This window comes from Rhinoderma darwinii, chromosome 11 (genome assembly GCF_050947455.1).
Source record: "Rhinoderma darwinii isolate aRhiDar2 chromosome 11, aRhiDar2.hap1, whole genome shotgun sequence".
Lineage (NCBI taxonomy): Eukaryota > Metazoa > Chordata > Amphibia > Anura > Rhinodermatidae > Rhinoderma > Rhinoderma darwinii.
In genome coordinates this window covers 48,412,678-48,421,067 of record NC_134697.1, presented here as the reverse complement: position 1 = coordinate 48,421,067, position 8,390 = coordinate 48,412,678, and positions in this window count along the sequence as shown.

Genomic DNA, 8,390 nt, shown 5'->3' with positions numbered 1-8,390 from the left:
GACCAGGTCTGCTTACGGGGTTGGCCACGAGGGGAGTCCATATGGAGACAGGAAGAACAAGAGTCCGGCCGGTGAGCGTGCAGATATACCACCTAAAATGGACTGAGTAATGTTTGCCAGGTTATCAACCGTCTGGAAAAGGGAATTGGCACATTCTGGATCCACACCCATCATACCAGTGGTGAGCAACACTGGGGGTGGTAAGGGTGCAAAGGACACAGGCGTTTATCTAGGAGGCTGGCATGCATCACATAAGGAAGTAGACGGACCACAAAAAAATGTAGTATTGTACTTGGAACAGGCATAAACTGCAAAGCTTGTCTGGCGTGAGCCTTCCCCTTTAGGATCAGACATGGCAGTAGAAGAAGGTTACTTGACTTCACACTATAACAGTGGGAAAGAGGAACCCAGAAAAGAACACCCAAACTACGCAGCAAGGAGCTCTCCTATTTAGGGAGTGGTAGCTGCCTAACCTAGCACAACTAGATAATTGCACTGCCTGAGCCTAGTTCTCCTAGGGTAATGCACGTACCTATAGGGAAATAACCTAAAAGCCAAGGAGCTCAGGTAAGGGAAAAAAGAAAGTCCCATGGAATAGGCTGGTCCAGCAGACCACTACAGTACACAAGCGGTGTCCCGGGAAGTGGGGGGTGGTGGTGTCAAAGTAACACTGACCCATCTCTCTATCTCCCAGATGTGCTGACCAGCAGGAGCATCTCCTTAGAGAAGAGATAGAGGTGCACCCCGTGCCCCTAGTTCTTCATGATAAAAAAAATAAAGTACAAAAGAAAAATTATTCGTAGAAGTCAGACACTTCTGTGAAGACTGAATAGCTCAGTGTCTATGGGCAGGGTATACCCTGTAGGAGGAGTTGCTTTTTTTTATTTCATAGTGGAAAGCCTCCGAGTGGCAACAGCATATACCCATGGTCTGTGTCCCCCAATGTAACGATCAAGAAATTCAATTAAATATTATGCTTTATTATTTCTAATGCTTCGTTGGTTTATATTCGTCTTTCAAATGTATATTGGTCAGCTGTCCTGTCTCCAGAATCAGTCAAATGGGACATGGGCAGTTCAGAAGAGAGCTAGTTCAATTAGTTTTCATGCTTATGCGAGATGGGTACAATGGGGACATGGCAGGCACTCCTGAATATTCAGCATTCAAAATGGTGGAGGCACTATGGAGTACAGTCATAGGAATTTTTATTCAATTACCAATACAGTTGCCTGCTTGGTCTTCAACATCTCATCTGCATTGTTAGACAGGGTTCTGGCCAAACATAGTCGGTGACTGAAAACTGTAGCAATACCTGCAGTAGACAAATGAAGTTAAAATTGAAGAAAAAAATAGTACATTGGCTTTATCATATTAGATTGAATTACCTATTTCCCAGAAACAGAAGACATTTTAATCAGTACACAGTGCGTGCTACGTATATGATTTAAAGAAATGTGATAGTTCATCTTTGAATTGACAGACTATATAATTAAATCTTCAGCCTTTGACTTATTCAGTCGGTGCAGTCTTGAACAGAAGAAATATCACATCTTTGTAATTTGATTATCTAATTTTTTTTTCTACTTGATTGATAAAGTGAGAAAAATTTCCCATTTGTGTGTGATTGGCTGTCCTCAAGCCAACCCCCCCATTTTGTGAGATACAATTGTAACAGAATTCTAACAATAAACCAGAGAACGATTTGTGGGTATACAAAGCGTGTCTGTGTGTCTCTTACTTCTCTCCGATGTATCGATATACTCTAACTAATGGATCTTGATCTGGGCAATCCAGTAGCTGAGAGAAGGGAGATTTAACGGCTTCCTGCTCTGTTTATTTATTTTGATGCAGTGCCGTGAAAAGGCTACTGCATCAGAATAAAGCCTGTTAGTGGCTGCCGCAAATACACCTATGGGCAGTCACTAACGGCTTAAAGATGACAATTTTTCAACAATTTTGTCAAGCAGCTGACACTTAACAGGGCAATGCATTTCTCTTTTAAAACAATGCCTCACCTTGTGAACCTGCACTGGTGAAAGGCTTTCAAGACAGGAGACACAAGGAGAAGATGCTGCATGTTCCTGACTCCTCAAACTTATCAGCAGAGAACTCTACCAGTGTGCTACCTCTGCTGTCGAGAGCCAGCTACAAATTCCTCCAAAGATGGCATGTTCTTATTCCTGCTGGAAGTGATAATTACATTTGGTTTTATGGGGACAATAAGGAAGTCCAGAGGTCAACTTGAGGTGGTGGTGTGGTGCTTAAGCAGTGTCTGAACAGTGAGTGTCTTCTGTGTGGGCCCTGTTTCAAATCTTGATGTGTGACCTTGTCTAGAAGGAACCTTGCTGGGTGGTGTTTATAGGTGGTGTGGAGGCAGTGCAATGAGGTTGTTGCTGCATAAGAAAGTTACTTCTATGATGAATGTTACTTATACAGCTGTCTTTTTTTCTAGACAGCTGTATTTATGTAGAAGATTATTAAAGATTTCAGCAATATACTCATCACTCAAATAGGTATCATAATCCATCACTCCGTGGCACTTTGGGAAAGGGGGGAGCTGCCCAAGGTCACCAGGAGAATAACGTGGGTATTAGAGCCCACATTGTACAGAAGTGATCCCTGTGCTCAACTCAAATCATGCAAGCTGTGAGCCAGCTACACGGGAGCTTTACAAGGACACATTTTTATTTTTATTTTTTTCACCTCTTTTATTTACAAAAAAAAAAAAAAGGGTAATCAGACTTTCAACAAGAGAAACTTTAGAGCTTATTGGGGCATGGCTCATATACAATCTTGCTGCCTGTGCTTAAAGGCGACAACAATTTTGTAAGGCAGCTGACGCTCAACGGGACAATGCATTTCTCCTTAAAAAGAATCCTTCACTGGAGAAAGGCAGAAAACACAAGGAAGAGATCCTGGGGATAGAACCTGCATGTTCCTCACTCTAATTTATCAACAGAGAACTTTACCAGTGTGCTACCTCTGCCAGCTACAAATTCTTCCAAAGATGACATGTTCTTTTTCCTGCTGGACATGACATCTACACTTGGTCTTGTGGGGACAACAAGAAAGTGTAGAAATCAACCTAAGCTTGTGTTCTGGGGCTTAAGTAAGTGTATCAACAGTGAGTATTTTCTGTGTAGACCCTGGTTCAAATCCTGATGTGTAGACTTGTTCAAAAGGATACCTTGCTGCATGGTGTTTATAGTGGTGTGGAGGCAGCACAATGAGTATGCTGCTGCATAGGAGTGTTACTTATATGAAGAAAGTTACTTCTGCAGCTGTCTCTCTTTTTGAGACAGCTGTACTTACATAAAATCAAATTGGGGTATGACAGTGAAGTGGTTTGGGGCTTAAGTACTTAAGCCAGGTTGGCTATGGAGTTAGCCCATATACCTGGGTTCAAGGCTTCCTGCATGCCTCTTGTGTGGTAGATGGCATTCTCCTAACTCATACAAGCTTGCTGTCTGTACTTAAAGATGACAATGTTTTTCGAACAATTATGTCAAGAGGCTAATGCTCAACAGGGAAATGTATTTCCTCTTTTAAAAGAATCCCCTGCCTCGTGAACCTGCACTGGAGAAAGGCAGGAGACACAAGGAGGAGATTCTGGGGATAGAACCCACATGTTCCTGACTTCTCTCATTTATCAGCAGAGAACTTTACCAGCATGCTAGATCTGGTGTTGAGAGCTGGTGGTGAATTCTTTCAAAGATGACATGTTCTTATTACTGCCGGTTGAGACATTTACATTTGGTTTTATGGGGACAATAAGAAAGCACAGAGATCAACCTGAGCAGGTGGTCTGGGGCTTAAGCTGTGTGTAGTGTAGTGTAGTGTAGTGTAGTGTAGTGTAGTGTAGTGTAGTGTAGTGTAGTGTAGTGTAGTGTAGTGTAGTGTAGTGTAGTGTAGTGTAGTGTAGTGTAGTGTAGTGTAGTGTAGTGTAGTGTAGTTATTTTTCCAACAATTTTGTCTAGTGGTTGATGCTCAACAAGGCAATGTATTTCTCTTCTTAAAAAAAACCCTCACCTTGTGAACATACACTGGTGAAAGGCACATGACATAGAACCCGCATGTTCCTGACTCCCCTAATTTATCAGCAGAGAACTTTACCAGTGTGCTACCTCTGATGTCAAGAGCAAGCCACAAATTCTTCCACAGATGACATGTTCTTATTCCTGCTGGAAGCAACGTTTACATTTGGTCTTAAAGGGAATGTGTCGCTAGAAATTATATATATATTTCCTGACTTGTGAAAAAATAAATAGTACAGACACATACAGAGATTAAAAAAAAAATGGCAGCCCCCATAGAGAAGTAAAAGAAAGAAAAAAGAAAAAAGTACAACACAAAAACACAAATAAATACAATTTACTTTAATGACATAGTAAAAACAATAACATATATAAAAAAAAAAAAATTTGTGACACCTTCCCTTTAAGGGAACAATAAGAAAGTCTAGAAAATGACCTGAGCTGGTGATGTGGGGCTTAAGAAGTGTCTAAACGTTGACCATCCTCTGGAAGCTAGAGTGTTAGCCCATGTACCTGGCTTGTGGCATGCCACTTGTGTGGTAGATGGCGTTCTTCTTACTTATACAAGCTTGCTTGCTGGCTGGCTGTGCCAAAAATTTTGTAAAGTGCTTGACCCTCAACAGGGCAATGGATTTCTCCTTAAAAAGAATCCCTCGCCTTTGTGAACCTGCACTGGTGAAAGGCAGGAGACACAAGGAGGAGATCCTGGGCATAGAACCCGCATGTTCCCAGCTCCTCTAATTTATTAGCAGAGAACTTTACCAGTGCGCTACCTGTGCTGCAAGGAGGTGTCCTCAAATTCTTCCAAGATGACATGTTCTTATTCCTGCTGGAAGTGACAATTACATTTGGTTTTATGGGGACAATAAGAAATCTCAGAAATTATGTCAGAAAGCATCTCAGAAATAAACCTGAGTTGGTGGTGTGGTGGTTAAGCAGTGTCTAAACAGTGAGTGTCTTCTATACAGACCGTGGTTCAAATCCTGATGTGTGGACTTCTCTAAAGTGTACTTTGCTGGATGGTGTGGTGACAGTGCAATCAATATGTTGCTGCCTAAGAAAGTTACTTATGCAGCGGTCTTCTTTTTCAAGTCAGCTGTATTTATAAAGCAGATTATTGCAGATTTCAGCAATATACTCAAACAGGTATAATCTATCCCCCCATAGGTGGCACCTTGGGAAAAGGGGGAGCTGCCCAAGGTCACCAGGAGAACAACATGGGGATTAGAGCCTACATTTACATAGAAGTGATCCCTGCGCTCAATTCAGATCACACAAGCTGTCACCTCTTTAAAATTAGCGTAATCTGACTTTCAGCAAGAGAAACTTTAGATCACCTTGAAACATGACAGCGCAGCAACTTTGGGCTTAAGTGCTTTTAAGGCTGGCAACACAAGGCAGAGATCCTGGGGATAGAACTCATATGTTCCTGACTCCTCAATTATATCAGCAGAGAACTTTACCAGTGTGCTACCTCTGTTGTCAGGAGCTGTCACAAATTCTTCTATAGATGACATGTTCTTATTCCTGCTGGAAGTGACGATTACATTTGGTCTTACGGGGACAATAAGAAAGTCCATAGAACAACCTGAGCTGGTGGTCTGGTGCTTAACCCCTTCCCGCTGCAGCGTGTTTTGACTTTCCTGACAGAGCCTCATTTTTCAAATCTGACATGTGTCGCTTTATGTGGTAATAACTTTGGAATGCTTTTACTTATCCAAGAGATTCTGGGACTGTTTTCTCGTGACACATTGGACTTTATGTTAGTGGTAAAATTTGATCGATACATTCAATATTTAATTGGGAAAAACACCAAAATGTAGCGAAAAATTGAACGAATTAGCATTTTCTATAAATTTAAATGTATCTGTTTGTAAAACAGATAGTGATACCACACAAAATAGTAACTAGTTCACATTTACAATTACAAGGCTTAGAACTTTAGCAGAAATTTCTCACATTTTCAAGAATATTCCAAAACCTATTTTTTTAGGGACCTGTTCAGTTCTGAAGTGGTTTAAGGGCCCTATATATTAGAAATTCCAATATTTCAAAACCTGCAGCCCCCAAAGTATTCAAAACAGCATTCAGAACGTTTCTTAACCCTTTAGGTGTTTTACAGGAATTAAATCAAAGTGGAGGGGAAATGTACAAATTTAATTTTAATTTTTTTCTGTAGCACAGAAGGTTTTACCAGAGAAAAGCAACTCAATATTTATTGCCCAAATTCTGCAGTTTTTAGAAATATCCCACATGTGGCCCTAGCTCAGAAGCAAAGGAGCGCCTAGTGGATATTGTGGCCTCCTCATTACTAGAATATACTTTAGGCACCATGTCAGGTTTTGTGGGGCCAAATCAGTGGAAACACCCCAAAAAGTCACCATTTGGCAAACTAAACCCGCAAAGAATTTATTGAGGGGTATAATTAGCATTTTGACCCCACAGGTTTTTTGCTGAATTTAGTGGAATTAGGCCGTAAAAATGAAAATCTAATTTTTTTTCCAAAGAAATGTAGAAACATTCTATTTTTAAAAGGAATATAGGATAAAAAGCACCCCAACATTTGAAAGCAACTCTCCCGATTACAGCAATACCCTATATGTGGTTATAAAGGGCTCAAATTTTGCTGGAATGGTTTGCATTTCGCATTTGCAAAGCCCCTTAGGGACCAATAGGGTAAGGGAAGTGTATTATACGTGGGCTGCTGTGGTTTGTGTGCCAGGGCTGCTTTTTAGTCTCAGTCCAGCCCTGCTTGTTAGCGATTTTTTTGGGCTACTTGATCTACAAAATCATGGTATCTGGGTATATAACTTGCATTACACACAAAAAGTAATAAGACAGTATCAGGTGTAATTTTCATTCCTTTCAAAATGAATTTCAGTGTGAGGCATTTACATGGGATGGCTTTGCTGCCAATGGAGAACATTAGCAGTTTTCACAAAGGAGAAGGCATAGCTGATCTGTCAGGACTTTAGGAGAACAATGACGTGCTGGTTAACTCATCAATTATATCTTTTTTTTTAATTACTATTGCAAATTAAAAATATGACTGTTAGAATTCAAAGTAAAACGTTCCTTTCATTCATTACATATGTATGGTTTAGTGAAGTCTCTAGTATCCTATTATAAACACTTGAATGCAAGCACAAAAAGTATAATTTCACATGCAGAAATCCATTGTACCGCTAAGTGCTTATACAGTGAACAAGCTACTGTATGCTCATTCCAGAAAATTCACTAGCCCAAATCACAATTCTACAGAAATATTAGTCACACCTGTGGTAAAGGGCCCACAAATGTATCATAACAAAGTCCACCAAATATATTACTAAAATCAAATCAATGTGAAATGTATTAATATTTTCTAACCAATTACTAGTAAAAACAGATTAATCAAGAGGCAATGATATTATAGTGGTGCAAAGTCCAGTTTTGCAGTGCTGTGGCTGGGGCCAGATACAGTGAAGGAAATAAGTATTTGATCCCTTGCTGATTTTGTAAGTTTGCCCACTGTCAAAGACATGAACAGTCTAGAATTTTTAGACTAGGTTAATTTTACCAGTGAGAGATAGATTATATATAAAAAAAAAAAAAGAAAATCACATTGTCAAAATTATATATATTTATTTGCATTGTGCACAGAGAAATAAGTATTTGATCCCTTTGGCAAACAAGACTTAATACTTGGTGGCAAAACCCTTGTTGGCAAGCACAGCAGTCAGACGTTTTTTGTAGTTAATGATGAGGTTTGCACACGTGTTAGATGGAATTTTGGCGTACTCCTCTTTGCAGATCATCTGTAAATCATTAAGATTTCGAGGCTGTCGCTTGGCAACTCGGATCTTCAGCTCCCTCCATAAGTTTTCGATGGGATTAAGGTCTGGAGACTGGCTAGGCCACTCCATGACCTTAATGTGCTTCTTTTTGAGCCACTCCTTTGTTGCCTTGGCTGTATGTTTCGGGTTATGGTCGTGCTGGAAGACCCAGCCACGAGCCATTTTTAATGTCCTGGTGGAGGGAAGGAGGTTGTCACTCAGGATTTGACGATACATGGCTCCATCCATTCTCCCATTGATGCGGTGAAGTAGTCCTGTGCCCTTAGCAGAGAAACACCCCCAAAACATAATGTTTCCACCTCCATGCTTGACAGTGGGGACGGTGTTCTTTGGGTCATAGGCAGCATTTCTCTTCCTCCAAACACGGCGAGTTGAGTTAATGCCAAAGAGCTCAATTTTTGTCTCATCTGACCACAGTACCTTCTCCCAATCACTCTCAGAATCATCCAGATGTTCATTTGCAAACTTCAGACGGGCCTGTACATGTGCCTTCTTGAGCAGGGGGACCTTGCGGGCACTG